The sequence below is a fragment of the Mesocricetus auratus genome, unplaced genomic scaffold, assembly GCF_017639785.1.
Source record: "Mesocricetus auratus isolate SY011 unplaced genomic scaffold, BCM_Maur_2.0 Super-Scaffold_100031, whole genome shotgun sequence".
Lineage (NCBI taxonomy): Eukaryota > Metazoa > Chordata > Mammalia > Rodentia > Cricetidae > Mesocricetus > Mesocricetus auratus.
In genome coordinates this window covers 2,831,345-2,848,723 of record NW_024429212.1, presented here as the reverse complement: position 1 = coordinate 2,848,723, position 17,379 = coordinate 2,831,345, and the positions used below count along the sequence as shown (strand labels likewise).

Genomic DNA, 17,379 nt, shown 5'->3' with positions numbered 1-17,379 from the left:
AGGTGGGAGTCTTGACTTACAGACAGTGATGAAGGCAAGGCTTTCTCAGAAAATAAAAAGCTGCTGCAACATAGAATGAATGGCCAGGAGAGAACGGGGTACTTTCCTCCAGGACTGGCTGGGAGATGAGAAAGGGGATCCAAGATAATTTAGAAACTATATGTCTTTAGCTACTGAAAGTGAAACTGAAATGGGAGTCAAGGAGTGTCTTAGGATCCCAGCCTGGGATTCTTAAGGACAAAGGGATATAGCTGGGAAGAGAAGTGGGGAAGAAAAAGAGGAGGACACTCATCCAGGAAGGGGGCAATTGGCAGACTGAATATTTTCAGACATGTTCATTTATAAGTGCGATGAGTGAACTAAGAAGAGTGGCTACAGGTGAAAACACATTAATTCATAGGGTCAGGCATTCTCAGGAGTTACCACGCAAGCCACAGCTATGCATGATTGCAGTCAGACAATAGGGGAAAATCACAGTCAGAATTTTCAAGTCCAGGTGCAGACAGAGCTATGTGAGATGGTCTTATGAGTAATCAGAGCATGTGACTGACTATAAAAAGCTCAAGGGGGCTAGAGAGAGACACCTCCCTCCAAGATTCCCTTTGTCTCTAGTCTGTAGGGACAGTGACCACACTAGTCACCATGCACAAGGGAACACTTGCAATTTGAAAGAAAAGAAGCAGGCACTGGTATTAATTGCTTGAGGATAACAGGTTCACAGTGTCCTGTCCACGGCAGGCTAGCTTCTAGCTTCCTGTCCTTCTCCTCAGCTCTACAATTTATCTCATAGAACCTCCACAGTTGTTCACTGTCAGCAGCTTTGTTCCTAAATATTTACTAACCTCTTACTGGGACTTTGTCTCCAGAGGAGTTGAGACATGGGTTAAAGGACCTTGGACAGGGAATGTTGATGGACCAGGCTGGTGACTGTGAGAGAAGCTCTGGGTGTGAAGGGTTTCCGGGAAAGGTCTGTTCTCCTTCCTCCTGTCTTTTTTCACTACCTGGCAGGGATGAAATGTCCCCCTCCAGGCTTTTTTTTTTAATACATCTGTTGTCACTTTATTTTGTTGTTTTGAGACAGAGTTTCTCTGTGCAGTCTGGTCTTAGAACTCACTAGCTAGCCCAGATTGGTCATATGATGTTCCTTTTGCTCAGTTGCCTGAGTCCTAGGATTGTAGGCATGGCCACCATGTCTGCTATCTCCATTATAGCGATTGTGTAATGCTATTAAAATGGAGTTCACAATTATCTAAAAAAAGGACAAGAAGTCCAATTACACCTGAGCTTATGTAGGATCACTTGGGCTGGAGTCATTCTGTTCTAGTTCAGAAGCAGTGAGGGATTTCTCCTGGCTTGCCTGGTGCCGATGATTCCATTGTTTCTAGGAATCAACCATGAAGAAGACACTCAGAATAAAGTCCCGATATCTACTTTGAAGAGAGAAAATACAATTTCCATAAAGCAGTGTATCAATCAAAGAACACACAGCTTATGAAAGGATAGGGAAACTCATCAGTCAGTTCTCTAATGCTAAGTATGGGAAAATAATAGCAAAATAATGTGTGCTGAGATTCATTTGTGGTCATACATCTACATTTTTCTCAGGACATTTAGTAAATAAGGACTTTATAAAAATTGGTGTAATTCTGCCTTTTGGCAATATCTAATGTTAGTGACTATATATATCCTCCCCTGACCCTTTTCTATGGTGTGTGTGTGTGTGTGTGTGTGTGTGTGTGTGTGTGTGTGTGTGTTGCTGGGAATGGAACCCAGAGCCCTCACTTCTTATGGCAGGCACTCATCCATAGAGCTACAGGCCCCATTCCACTCCTGGGGTTATTTTTTTAATGTGCATTTCTCTTTGTTTGGAAATATTCTCTGTCAACTCTGTAGTAACATAATTAAAAATTCCCAGAATATTTCTTCATGTGAATTTACTATAATTTACCATATTACACATTTGACACTTGATTCCAATGAATCTTGCATATATTTGTGTGTGTGTGTGTGTGTGTGTGTGTGTATGTGTGTGCACGCGCGCGTGTGTTTCCTGCTATTGCACTGCGACAGAGAGCCTCCCTTTTCTACATAAATGAAACAGGTCTTTCTCTCAAGAAGTCTGTGCTGATGGTTTTATCCCTCTCCACATTCACTCTGCCTGCAAGTCATGCTCCCTATGCCAGCTGCATTTTGAGTTTCCCTCATCTCTGTGTGTCCATGCAGCTGAGCTGTTTCTCATTGACCTTGAGGCGCAAGGTTTGATCATGTGTTCCTGTCTACAGGCCAGTGCTCCTCCCTCCAAAGGTGCTGCTTTGTCCTTATCAGTGCTGAGTATTGAGCATGCTACAATTTTATGGTTCTTGGCTTTTGGCTTGTTTACTATTTGACCTACTGATAAGTTGGAATATAATGTATCTGCCATAGTAGTTTTAGGTAGATTGATAGGTGGTTGTCCTTCACTCAATACAAGGTCAGAGACTGTGTCTAGATCAGGGGACCAAGGTAAGCGACAGGGCCCTTTCCATAACCCTTTCATCTAACCCTGAGGGCTACAACATCCAATTTCTCCGCAGATATGTAACAGGACCCAGGTGTTTGAAACAGAGGAACTTTAATCATGGGTTCAATTGATTCCAGGTCTTTAAAAAGTGCTGAGGGAAAGAATTAATCACACTGGTAATTAAAGAAAATAATGCTCACCCTCGAGAACTAGTGAAGAAAAGAAAGGGCGTCCCCTAGAGCCCAGGGCCTGGGTGGGCTGAGCTCACTTTATTTATTTAGCTCATCCTAAAATCATTTCATCTATTTTATTTTTCCCGAGAATAGGAGGAGTTAAGCAGATTGTCCTCTAAAGTTTCTAAAAAGCCAGCCTAGGTATATTTTAAAGAAGCCCAAAGCTCTTCTTTGTACTCAGGAGACCTGACATGAAGTTGAGGTTGAGTCAGGAAGCATGGAGCAGCTCTGGTGCAAGCAGGTTCAAAGCCTAGGAACTTCCGTGCTGGGGAATTTACTCACTGGGTTCTGGCATAGCTAAGAAGTGTATTTCTATCAAGCTTCTAAAGTGCCACCTGTTGCCTGGCTTTCCATTATTTCACTTCATGGGCTGCTCATGCTAATGGCTAAGCTATAAAGAATAGTGTACATGATGGGCACCTTTGAAAAATCTAACTCTCCTGAAATTGTCAATGTACGTACTTTTGCCTCTGTGGCTTCACTTCTGCAACTTTTCATTGCCAAAATGAAGTAGAAATTGAGTGTGAATTATTTTGTAGACTTCTTACGACAAGTTCTTATGAATGACCCTCCAAATATTGATTATGGGAAGTGAGGCTGGAGTAGCACTCTTGCCAATACCTAGACACTCATGTGAGTCTCTTCTCATTCCCTTGGCACCATAGGAAAGTATAAATCCCACCAGGTATTCAATTCCAAACCCTGCAGGTGAAGGATATAGGAAACAAAGTAGATGCAAAAATCCAATTTTATGGATGGCATGCAGCATGTATTCTTAAAGACCCTAGTTGTTCATTACAGTCTAGATTTTTCATTTGAATAGCATCTAATAGGCTAGCCATATTATTATAGATTATGGAGATCAGTGTTTCTTCATTAACACCTATAAACAAATTATTCCAAAACTCCCATGCTTTGTAAACCAAGACATACCATGAGGAGGCTGATATAACTTACTAAGTACTGAATTAATTATAATATTTAATTAGCATTGGTACAGCAGAGCCCTGAAAAACTGGTGGCACTGTGTGTCAGTATATTTAACACATAAGAAACATCTTTAATTTGGAGAAAGGTTCAGGGAAAGTGATTCTCTCCCCATCTCCATCTCTCTCTTTCTTGCTCTAATCCTCCATTCTAACTCCTTCTCTCCTTCTCTGTCTCTTCCCCTTTCCACTAATTACCCACTACACACCCCATGTAACCATGGTGTTTTCAGCTTCACACAGGCCTTGGATGAGTTCTAAATACCTTTTGTCAAAAATGTAGACAAAACTTTGAATCATACAGATGCTTGGATAGTAGCAAAGTGGATTTCTTGAGACAGTCTCGGGTTTTTATATTTGCTTGATTTTTTTGCTTTTAAGATGAGACTAGAGAGATAGCTAAGCATGTAAGAGTACTTGTTGTTCCTACAGAGAGCCTGGGATTGATTCTCAACACCCACACGGAAGCTTACAACCACCTGTGACTCCAATTCCAGGGGATCTAGTGAACTTCTCTGGCCTTTGTGGCCTTCTCATGCACCAGGCACACATATTGTACTTTGACATTCAAGCAAGCAAAATGCCCATACACAATAAGTAATAAAAAGATAATATTATTCAAAGATAAGAAAATGGCAATTTCTCTAGGAGATATACTCAGGCTACATAACGCCTTTGGGGAGGGATTCATGTTCTCACTGTGAGTGAAAGTATATCTAGGAGTGGCCTGTGTCCTGTGATCCTGGCACAGTCGAGGGATCCTATGGATCCTATTTTCTATGGCATTTTGGGCAGAAAGGTCAAAATGCAGTCCAATAAGCAGAAAACAGACAGTTCAGGAGAAGGGATATGAGAAATTAGAAATGTTAAATATTTTTCCCTATCACCAGAAGGCAAGAAGGCCGAGGAACCATCATGAAAAAGGAACAGAATTCAGAGACATGAATCCAAATAGAGTGTGTATCCTAGAACAGAAATATTACAGCAGAAAAACTGACAGTGCTCAGTAAAGTATGTGTCTAAAGATAATAACCCCTCGTCAACATCAATTTATTCATTTTGGTCATTGTCCTCTGGTTACGTAAAAGATTAACTCCAGGAGGAAGATAGGTGAAGGCTATACAGGTCACTTAGACTATTTTTGAAGAATTTTCAAAGTCTAAAATTATTTAAAATAAATAATGCTATATGCTCTTGGATTTATTAACCTTCTGTTAAAGCTAAGTTGACTATTCCTCTCCCGAATTTGCCTCTGCAGGAATAGTAGACCATAAAGAAGCAAGTCAGGAGGCTGAAATGTGAACAAGTAGCTTCCCTTGGATGCATGGATTTGAGACCTGTAGCAGAAGAGCTGACCACCCCCTTCGCCCTGGTATTCCTGCTGCAAAGGGAAGGCCCACTGAAAAGAAAGGTGTTGAAGTTCATATGCCCACAACACCCACAAATCCCTTGGCACCCACAATGCCCATGTAGTAAACCCCATACAGCCAGAACAGCATCTTTGCCAAAGGGAAGAGTCATGGAGGATCAGATACACCAAAGAAAGCCTCAGCTCCACAAGAAGACTGCTGGTGATGGGTCTATCCGGGCAGCCTGAAGGATGCAATAAGTAGCCAAGGGTCCATATAAATAAACACAAGGCTGGGCAGTGTAAGTAAGTGGGTGGTGAGAGAGGCACTCTAATGTAGAATTCTTAACAACCCATTAGTCCTCTGACTCACTCTGTGTTCTCTTTCGTGAACCCCATGGCATTGTCCTTCCATAGACTTCAGGGAAGAAAGGGGAAGAAAGGGAAACAAGGTAGCATAAAACCATGACAGCCCTGGCCCGTTCAGGGATGCCAGACAAACAGCAAGTACTGATGGAATTGGAAAAGCTCTTCCTCTGTAGTCTTCTCCACAAAGATCTGGAACCCACCTCAAACTTCAGAGAAGTCACAGAGGGGCAACAAACATAGTTCCTAAGAAGTCCTCTTCAGCATCCTGTAAAACTTCTCAAACAAAGAAACTCAGAAACTTCACATAGTCAAGAGTTGTCTAAAGAGCATGACAACAATGCCAGTGGGTGGAGGACAGGCAAAGGACAGTAGAAAAAACTAAGGAAATTCAACAGCATGTAGGTTAAACACTTAGTCTTGTAGTATAAGCTCATTTTGTTTCAAGGGCATATAAGATAAGACTCCAGACACAGGAGAGATATAGTACACAGGGAGGTAACTCACTGTAGTGTCTTTCCAGCTCTTTTAAAAATGGATAAAAGAAGATGCCTGTCCATTATGTAAAAGAAATGAAATTTAAATATGGGCAGAAAGATTTCTGTAAGCTGAGTCTATGGGAGATAATCTGCCCTGTCCAGCTCCTACTGTAGGAAGTGCCTTCCCCCACATAAACTCCTCCACCACAGCAGGGACTTAACAAACATCACTGTTCCCAGGTGTCATGTAGTACTACCATATACAGGGAATGCTCCTATATGGGACAAAGAAACTATAAGCTTTCCCCACAGGCATTAAGTCATAATTAGGAACAATGGACTCCTACCTAATACTAACTCATCCCATTAACAAACATTATGAAGACATAGGCCATTAGCCTGGCAGCATTAAGGCTATGGCTTCTGTATCTGGAAAGTGGATAGATTCTAATAGCCATGTCAGTGCTTAGGAATGACCAATGACACACCTCTGCAAGGTGTGGCTAAGGGGGAATCTGTGGTCAAAGGACAGAGCAAAGCCAGTTGGCTCATTCTGACCCCTGACCTCAATGCTCTCAATGCTCAATGCAGAGACCATTAGCACTATACTTCAGCCACAGAGGCTCAAGCCCAAGGCAACCTCAGGGTCATCATTAAATCAGTTCTAAGAGTGACTAAAGGAAAGCTTATTGCAGAAACTTTCCTTGTAGGGAAATTTGAATAATGTAATATCCATTAGGTCTTAGAGATAGCAGGCACATATATTAAATACAGATAAACAAGCTTCCATGTGTGCTCTTGGCATACAAAATATAGACTACAATTTCTTTTGTATCTTTTAACCCTCTTAGATGCATAATATTTTTTGTGAACATAAGCTAACAAAGGAATCAAAGCTCTCTTAAAACCCTCAGGATAGCTGCATATGTTTTGTCTATGGAAAAGGCAAGACATTAGAAGGTGAAATACGTTTTCAAAAGGACAGTAAGTGCATTATATTTGCTATCAGACCTGCAAATCAGAACCTCAGGAAGGGAACTTTGAGGCTCCAGGAAGGAGTGTATGGCAGTCTCTACCACTCTTTACAATGAGGTTCTAGAGAAACCAGTGCCTCCTGACTCTCAACACACAGTCCTGTGGTGTACGCACTTACATTCGATAAGCTCAAGAGCATAATGGGATTCTCATCTCATCATGTCTCACCAGAGTTATACGTGATGGGTAAGGACTTCATAATTCAGAGCATCCATCTGGAATATGAATCATATATTCAGAGTCTAATGAAGCCAACCATTTCCTAGAGGAGGAAGAAGAATGTTAAGGCCAAGATAAGGGTAGGTGGGCAGAACTCTCGACTCAAGTATTTTATGGGTATGTAAAAACCATGATGATTCTTCTTGACTGCCAACAATTTGGTATACAATCACTAAGAGATAAATCTCTGTGAAGATATTTCTGGAGATGCCTAATTGGAAGATTTACCAGGGACCATGGCCTGGGATCCCAGCCTAACTAGAGACAAAAGTAAGCCAACTAAGGGCCAACATTCATACCCATTTGTTTCCTGACTCTTGATAAAATGTAGCACCAGCTCCCTTACTTACCAGCCACTAAGCCTTACACGCCCCATGGACTTTACACAAACCAGGGAAGACAACAACTATCTTCCTTCCTTAAGCTGATTTTACCAGGTACACAGTCACAACCATGAGGAAAGTAACAGTAGAATCACAAACAAGAAACCTCAAAGATTCTGTGAATGGCTGTGAGGTCACTCATGGGAACATGATGAATTAGCATAGGCAAGTACATAAAACATCTGTACAAAACACTCTTAAAAGTCTTTGGAAACTTATTTTATTTACTAAATATTAATTTATAGGTCAACTACTGCATACTTTGATATATAGCTTATTCAAATTTTTTGGTAAGTAGTTTTAAATTCCTGAAACATGTTAAGGCAATTAGTGACATCTTGTGGTCAGTATCCTGTGAAAAAAGAAAGCATAGTAAGAAAGGTATTTTATGCAGCACAGTTCAACCCACCTTGTTGAAAATGTTAAATCTAAGCATCATTAGCTGTGGTAGGAGCTTTTTTTTTTTAGCAGTTTAAGTTACTTTCTCAAAGCTTGAAAATGATTCCATATCCCTGAGGAATTTTGAAACCGTGAATAAATTATAAATGCTTGCATATTTAAAAATGAATGAACACAAGTATTCCATCAGAGATGCAACTCTCATCCGAAGCTGACTTCTGGGAAACCTCACTGCAACCAGAGGTGTGCAGGGCTCATATGGACAACCAACATCTTTCGCAAAAGTTCATTATCATGACTGGTGGCATGCGATCAGAAGAGACAGATACAGATTGCTCTGGTTAGAGAACACAACTGACTCTTTGGAACCCCTTCTGTCTGACTTTCTTGGGGGTACCCGTTGCTGTTGCTCTATTGTAGCTACAACCAAATTCTGGATTGTTGCCAAGGAAAATCCACTCACTCTGCTCATTATTACCAACCTCCATGCAGTGGAATATCTTGACTCTAAATCCCCATCCAGACAACCTTGTTTCCCAGTATTCAACTGGGAATACCAGTGCCGTGTGTTGTTTGGCTCTGCAGAAGAATTCAAATGCTAGTCTGGGTGATCCAATGAGGCTGATTCCAGAGGAAGGGCCTAGATACATAGGGCAGACAGTTTGTATTCTGAGGAGAGAGGGCAGTGAACCCAGCAGAGCACTAGGTTTTCAAGTTTGTTGCCTAATATCACATTAGTTACTTTTGCATTATTATAACCAAGGTACCTGACAGAAACAAGGCAAAAAAAAGAAGTGTTAAGAAACTATGCTAACACTTCATGTTTTCTGAGGTATAGAAAGCATGACTGGGTAGTTCATTTTATCCTGGCTAGGAAGCAGAGAGCAACAAATGGAAGGGATGAGACAAGATGCACCCTCAAAGATATGGCCTCACAAATCCACTTCCTCTACCATCTCTAATCATCAATTCATATCTTAAACCTACCAGTGCCTTGAACTGCTCATTAGTAAAGAAGCTTCATGGAGTAATTGTCTCTGGATTGGTCCTCCTAGACACCCCAGTGGTGTTTTCCCTAATCTCCTAATGCTTTTAATCCAATCAAATCGACAAGCACAATGAACTTCTGCAGGCTGAATTGATGGCACTGGCCAGGAGGGGAGTCTTTACTGGTGATCTCAATTAAGGGAGAAAAGCAAGAGCCTTGACTTCAAGGAATACAAGGGAAAAAATTAGCTGGATTCTTGGGATGTAAGAAATGATAGATCAAAAAGAGCAGAGTACCAAAGTGTGACTTCTAGGATGTAATGAGAATTTCCAAGAGACAGAAGCCAGAGAGGGTTACTAATTGCTAAGATAAGTAGTGAGAATGTTCTGTGTTGGCTAGCAGGTATCAGAGTGTATGAACATGAACTATGTGCATTTACATAACCCTTGTCATTTTTCTCAAACTGTAGAAGTAGACATTTTTTACATGCAATTCTGCTGCTTATATTAAGTTTTGAAATGTGTAATGGATGACATCTGAGATTTTAGAAGTACAAAAATTTGTGTGGTATTTATTAGAAACTCTTCTTAAATACTTTTAAACAATCCAGCCTTTAGGTGTTGATGAATGCCATGCTTAGTCTGCATAATCGGGAAACAGCTTATTTCCATATCAGACTTCAGTCACAGTGTCCACTAGTGACCTTTTCCACATGGGTTTATCTTCCCCTTAGAGACATACTGTCATACTGGAGGAAAAATACCTAGTAATCAGCAGTAATTTTAAGGATTGAACCTAAACATTGTTTACAAATATTCAAAACGAATACCTGGCTTAAGCAATCTTCCCAGGAGGCTGGCTCGAGGCAGTAGTGCTTTATTTAAGGCAAAGTGGGCATGTTTGTACAACAGATTCAAGATGTTCTCCAAAAACTTCTGAGAATTAGCAAGAACACTTCACTTGCTTCTTCAAGATTGTCAGTTTCTCCTCAGGGTTATGATTGACAGCTGTCTACAAATATTCTTAGATTTCTCATTTCAAATCACATCTGCTGAGGCTCTATATAGGACAAAATACCACAACTGAATACTGAGAGTGGGTCTTAGTTTTGCAAATTATAATTTTAGATTCTGAGAGCTATGCCTAAAGGAAAGTTCAATCTTTTCACGATATACCCCATGTCCTACTCCCTGATTTGTGTACAAATCCTCTGGATGGATCCTAGAAGTAGCTGGTAATAACAGATTCTCAGTTTCCACCCAGCTCTTTTAAATTATCTAGCAAGCAATTGAACCCTTCTAAATGAAAACTGGCCTTCCCATAATTTATCTATGATCAGTCATCTGTCCCTCAAAACAACATAATGTAAATATGAACCATTTAAGGCTTCAGAGTCTGCAACAACAGTTTTAATTGTTTTTATGGTTTTAATTTCCCCCACAAGCTCTTGTTTTAGATTTTTGTCTCTAATGGGGGTATGTTTTTGGAAGCTTGTGGAACTTAGTTGAAAGACATGGGTCACTGGGGTAAGGTTCTTTGAAGGTCTAGCAAGCATCTGCTTTCCAGGCAAACTTTTTTTCTTGTAGCTGCAGTTTGACTGACTTACTGTGGACACGATGCCTCCCTCACCATGATGCATCCTATGCTCTGAGATGTTGAGAAATAGTACACCTCTCCTCTCTTGATCTGCTTTTGCAACAGTGATGAGAAATATTTGACCTCAGTTTGTTGGGCTGTGCTCAGGTGTTAAGACCTGTGGCCATGTCGGTGTCTCCCATCTCATTCAGTTTATATGATATTCTTATCAGTGTGCTTACCAGGCTAGGTAGAAGTTAAGCATCCTAGGGTGCACCACTTGGCATGGCGCTGCTTCCAGATTGCTTCCCCTTACTAACCTTGTGGCTCTGCTGCGAATCAAGTTCTCCACAGAGCGATGAATGCCAAGATAGTTTCAACGAGCTTCTCAACAACCTCAATTTGGACACAAGGTAACTTCCATACAGTTGTCCTGTTTCTTCTTCATAAGGAGGACTACTTTGGGGAACACAATCCCTCTACATATGTGGGTCATGTTTTCAGCATAAAATATCGAGAGTCATTAACATTTGAACAGAAGGTTTAGAGTTGGCTAAGCAATCAAGATCACCTGTTGCTTTTCTAGGTGACTCAAAATTTGGTTCCCAGCATCCAAACTGGGTGGCACAGAACCTTCTGGAACTCCAGCTCCAGATGATCCAATCCTCTCCTCTGGTCTCTGTAGACTTCTGTCAAGCATGAGGCACAGCACAAAAACAATTCACACATATAATAATAAGTAAATATCTATTTAAATTAGTAAAGAGACCCTAAACCTCGCTTAATCAAAGCCACCCTTAGTTGGTCAGATTTCCATGATAGATTGCTGGAAGGAAGTCCTGTGGCCTTCCTGGATGTTTCCTGGAACTAGAACAAAGGATACAGACACAATACTCTAAGGATGAGGGAAAGAAGAAAAAAAAACCATTCTGCTATTCTCAGTAATTTAAAACAAACACATAGTGCACAAGGAGGTAACTGAATGGTTACAAGTACCATTTATACACGAAGATGAAGACTAGAGTTCAAGTCTCCTGTAGCCATATGAAAAGTGAGGCATGAACATGCACAGCTGTTTTCCCAGCAGTACAGGGTGGAGACAGGCAAGCACACCAAAAGCTTGCCTGACAACTGGCACAGGGAGCAGGCTTCCTAGCTTCCAGTGCAGTAAGATAATCATCACAATGCAATGGCATGAAGAGCAACAGAGAGACCACCTAAGCCCTGCTCTAGTGTCTACATGCATGCACCAGCACACAAACAGGCAAATTCCACTCTACGCAACACACATACATGCTTAAAAATAAAAAGCAAACAACCCAGAATAATCCAACTACTTGTGTGGCCAGATAATTGTTGAAACATTCCCTTGCTATCCAATGAGCTTAAAACCATGAAATACATTTCAGGTGAACTGGGAATCCTCCAGCACAATCTCGCTGCAGACCCACCTCTCATCCCCTTCTCTTTATAAACTCATCTTTGTGTGACCTTGCAATCAACAGTTCTACCTATGTAATGATGTGTGTGCACACATATCTGGGCAGACAGATGGACAGATAGACAGCCATAATTTTGTTTTTTAACATACCAATATCAATTGCTTTTTTCCAGTTTTTGAAAAATACATGATGATTTTAATTTCTATAAGGCAAAATAGCTATGAAGTCATCATACATCTTTGGTTTACACACATGCCATGGGCTCCAGGTTTCCACTGTTGGAACAGATTTATATGTGGAAGCCATTGGCATCCACATTCACAAATGTGTGTCCTGTAAACTGTGACCATTTTCTTAACTCCAGTAGCTGTTGCTAATTTGCATTTCCAAATCGCTCTCCCAATTTTCATTTCCATCAGCAATTTGTGAACTAACACTTTTACACTTCCTCCCATGTTTGGATTCCTTTTCTTAATGCTTATTTTTTTTCACCAAGTTAAATCAATTTAATGACATCATATTGCCTTTTGAATAGTGTGTTGTGACTCTTAAATGTGCCAGACACAGTCACCACCATCAGGTGTCTGTTCTGTGTCCAGGTCATTCATCAGTCAACCATATATTTATCTCTTATTCTCATTTGCTCCTGGCTTGTTATTGTATTCACCGTTTCAACTTTTCATAGATTCTCCTTTATCCTTAGATTTTTCTAAATTTCATTAGATTTAAATATGTTTTTTGTTGATTTTGTAATTTTTTATTTGGTTAGAAACACCCCATTATGTTCCAAAACCCTTTTTCTTTGTAAATCTATAAATGTATTTTTTATGTTTTGTTCTAAAAGTAAACCATTATAGCAGTTCACTTTAAATTTATTATAATCATTATAATGGTTTACTTTTACACACTAAATAATTTAAAATATGGGAAATTTATTTTGGGATAAGAGGAACAATAAGATTTAATTCTAACAACCCCAAAGAAATTTACCAAAAGAAGTCATGAAAATAGAAGGGGGACTTACTGGTTTTCAACAGAATGAGAAAAAGGAAGAGTATGAAATGACTAGCATCCATTATGTATTATAGGACTGTCAAAACAACAACAACAAAGGAGATAAAAGGAATTAAATGTTATAGCATCCAAATGGATGGGGTTGTTTTTATTTTGTATTTGTTTTGTCTTTGATGATTTCTTATGTCATTTCTATAAAACACAGACAGACCCTGTAACAGTTGAAGTTTCATAGGCTAGCTTCGGAAATCCCCCAGGTGAAAATACATATTCATTTGTGTCAAGAAAAGCAAATTTTGTTTACCTATCTTTAACTTTTTTTATTTATTCTTTGTGCCTTTCACATCACAAAGAAAAATAAAATTAAAACCGACTTGTGCTCAGTGTCTACCTACTAGAAGCTTCTGTGCTATAGTTTGGATTTCTCTTCGTCTTAGTTAGGATTTCTATCACTTGTATGTAAACAAGTTGGGAAAGAAAGTATTTATTTGACCTATACTACCGTTGTTCATCACTAAAGGAAATCAGGATAGGAACTCAAACAGGGCAGGAACCTGGAGGCAGAAGCTGATTCATGGATGGATGCTGCTTACTGGCTTGCTCCCCATGGCTTTCTCTGTCTGCTTTCTCATAGAACCCAGGACCATCAGTCCAGGGGTAATACCACCTGTGATTGACTGGACCTGCCACCATTAATCAGTAGTTATGAAAATGCCCTACAGTGGGGACTGTAACTCAATCTTATGAACTCATTTTCTCAATTGAGAATTACTGACTTTGGCTTATTTCAAGTTGACTTAAAACTAGCCAGTGCACTGTTGTATTTTGAATAGTTAAGATTCTCCCAATAGAACTGTATATTTCTTAAAATACAATTTTGGATGTATATGTCTGTATCTATATGTATCTATATCTCTATCTGTCTATCTTATCTATCATCTATCTATCCTATTCTATTTTATTGTCTATTTGCAAGTTTCATGCTCACAACCTTTATATTTAATATATGTATTAGTGGATTTTATATTAAGTTCAATATTTTTGGTTACAATTTTGCTAAAGCAACTTACTCAAGTCCTACATACTCTCACTCGAACTTTTATTTTTTTCATTTGGTATTTGTGTGCCTTGGGAATTTCATGCCTGGACTATTTGATTCAGTGGGTTTAGTCTGTTGATTTCATTTTGACTTTTGAAGGTTCTCTTCACTCTCTTTTATTCTGGTTCTTTTCCTTGTGATGTTTTATGTTCTTTATTTTATTGACATGATAATCATTTTCCTCTTGTCTGTGTTCTTCCTGGGTGTGTTTAAAGCATATGGGCCTTGCTAGTATCCTTGCAGAATTACTCATATATTCTTAACATGTATATGTATTCTTAACTTTTCTAATATGATTACATGTTTATTTGTAGTGTGGCTTTAGAATATTTACAGACACTGGGGATTGTCCTGTGACATCATTCCCTTTGTTTCTCTGGAATGTGCCTCTCTTTCCCAAGTTAACAATATCCATTCAGTCAGAACGTACCAGAAACTTCCCCCAGTCTTCTACCATGAAGAAGTCACATGCCTCTGATGGATCCAGGATTTCTGGCAAACTCAGGTGATGGAACTGTACCCCATGAATCCCTTTGGCTTCTGCCTAGAGTTTCATCTCATCTCTGATTCTGTGGAAAGTTCTGCCATCAGGTCAAAACACGGAACTCTCTTTTCTGAATAGTGAAGGCTCCAGCTAACCTTGAGACTTCTGGCACTGAGTCTGCAAGTCCTCACATGCCCATCAACATGACCCAAGGCCTCTGGAGACCATAAGTAAGTTAGTATCTCAGGCCCAAGGTTGAGTAAAAAAAAATGACAGAAAACACTTGTTCTGTTCTCCTGAAAGCAGCTAAGCATTGAGACCATCTGTGAAATGATGAAAACAACTGTGACGTTGTCAATTTTACTTTAGAACAAGTAGACTTAAAAGAAGTAACAGAGGTGATTTTTTAAAAGGCACAGAGTTGGTTTATATTCACTATAGTATGCAAAATAACAGGTTTTAGTACATGGACTACTTATCAATAAACAAAACCCGAATAAAATGCAACAGCAAGGAAGGAAAAATGGAAGAAAATGAGAGGGGGGAGGAAGAAAGAGAGGGAGGGAGGGAAGGAGGGAGGGAAGGAGAGAGGGAGGGAGGGAGGAAGAAGGGAAAGGGAAAGGAGGGAAGAAAGCATGAAAGAAGAAGGTGATCCATAGGAGTAAATAGGGATAAGAAGGCAATAGAGGTTGCATATCATTAAAAATACATGACGCACATGCAAAAAAAAATGTCCTAACAAAACCCATTAGTGTGAATAATTAATATGTTCTGATAATAAAGAGAGATAGCTGAAGACACGCTGGGGCTCATTGTGACATGCCCATACCTATGTGTCCTTCAACTTTGTTCTTACTCATTGTCCTCCTCCACTGACCTCCCCTTCTCTCAAACTACAGAAGTCTTTAGATGCTGCAGGTAAAATCCCACACCTTCTGTGCCTTGCCATGCAGAAGTGAGTTTGCAAGCACAACTCTTAGGTGTTGTGGAACAGGTGTGCTGTTTCAGGAAGAATGGCACCTATATTTTTTCATTCATCTCTTTTTAAGAAAATACACTAAAATTTTGAAGTCATCATACATGCTGAGGGAGGTTGAGATGAGCCTCTCTCCCTTGAGGTTATTTTGGTTGGTCTAAAATGGTCTATTCCTGTCCTACTAGATACAGCCTTGCTAGAGTGTGGTGAAACTTAGTCCCCTTCAGTTCTGGATTTCTGGGGCTCAGTATCTGGAGGCATGTAGCCCAGTTCAGGCATACTTCTTTGTAGAAGTACAGATGAGAGCAAAATCTTCACACAGCAAAATGTCTTTGCCCCTAATAACCCTTACTCTCCAACAGAGGACAGTGTGTCTGTTAGGAAATCCCAGGATCGGGCTAAGCCCCTCTTTCTGCCCCAGTTCTAACTTCCTGGGGTACCAGCTCCTGGGCTGCCTGCTCTGTACCACAGACAGACCCTTTCTGTTGCATTAGGATTCACTGAGGACATTAGTGACTTCCCTTTCCTGTGCAGTACACATGAAAACATTCTGGCTTCCAGATTTTCTGTTTCTCTTTGAGAGAGCACAGAACTATTTTGTGTATGTTGGTAGGTGAAAGTAACCTTTTCCCACTGCCCAGGCAGCACACCAGACCTTTACTCATGGCTAAAGCTTTAAGTTTTTCACTGATCTCTGGTTATAACCAACATTCCATATATCAAATAGTACTGAGATCTGCTTCAAAACAACCATAGGGAGTGACTTAAGAGAGACTGACACATAACTTAACACAACCTGCAATATTATGCTTACAGACCACATATCAATAATTCTAAAAATCTCACAACCAACCCGAGAGACAATTTTCTAATCATGCATGTCCTGGGCATTTCATCTGGGAGAAGTTGAAAATTCCATCATCTTAATTGAAAGGGGTAATATATTTCATTATATTCAAGAAAACATTGAGAATTCTAACACATGTAATAGCTAATTAGACAGTGGAATCCGGCTGAAGTTTGCTCTACTGTGGAAACTTGGTGAAGCATATACATGTGAACAAAGTCATTTGTTTCTTTCGCAGTAAAAGAGAAAATGTATTGCATTCATCCTAATGTGTTAAGGGGCACCATGGATGGCAATATAAATGACAAAATATTCATATATCTTCAAATCAAGAATTAGATTAAAATATAAGCACACAAGAATTTTTGGAATAGATAATAGAATAAGATGAAGAGACAGCCTTTAAGAATTATACCGGAGCTGTGGGGATGACTCAGCAATTAAAATCACCTGCTGTTCTTGCAGAGACCCCAGGCTGGATCCCAGTAACCATATTGGGTAGCTCATGATCCTGTAACTACAGATCCTAGAAGCTGGTACACATAAATGCACATAAATAAAATTTTGAAATTATAAAGCATGATATATATATACAAATATTGCATGCTATATCTACTAAATTTATAATTACATGATACTTTTTCTTCTAAAACTAGCAACTTTTTGTCCATAGTAATTCCTCTTTTTATGATTTCAAACTTCCTTGTCAACAGCAACCTAAAATAATTTGAAGTGGTAATACTATACCTATTTAAAAGCTTTTTTCTGGATGCATTCCTGTATGGAGAGTTCTCATTTACCAAATGGGTGTGGTCAGTGCTAAGGCTATGTGAGAGTCCAAAAACAGCAGGAGAAAGACACTGGACTTCAGAAAAAACTTCTGAACTAAATCAGCTGGTGTATTTTAAGGATGTAATAACCTCAGTTTGGAAACCAGGATATGTGTTACATTGGGGAAAGGGTTTTGCCTTTGTTTCCTCAGGAGAAGAAAAGCTTAGGATTCCAT

The 17,379-nt window shown here is 39.7% G+C and overlaps 1 protein-coding gene across 1 annotated transcript in view; it reads right to left on the bottom strand.

The window, feature by feature from the left end:
* The window catches only part of Csmd1 (CUB and Sushi multiple domains 1), a 1,489,308-nt gene that overhangs the window by 987,455 nt on the left and 484,474 nt on the right, over positions 1-17,379 (bottom strand). The gene's annotated exons all lie outside the window — the stretch shown is intronic.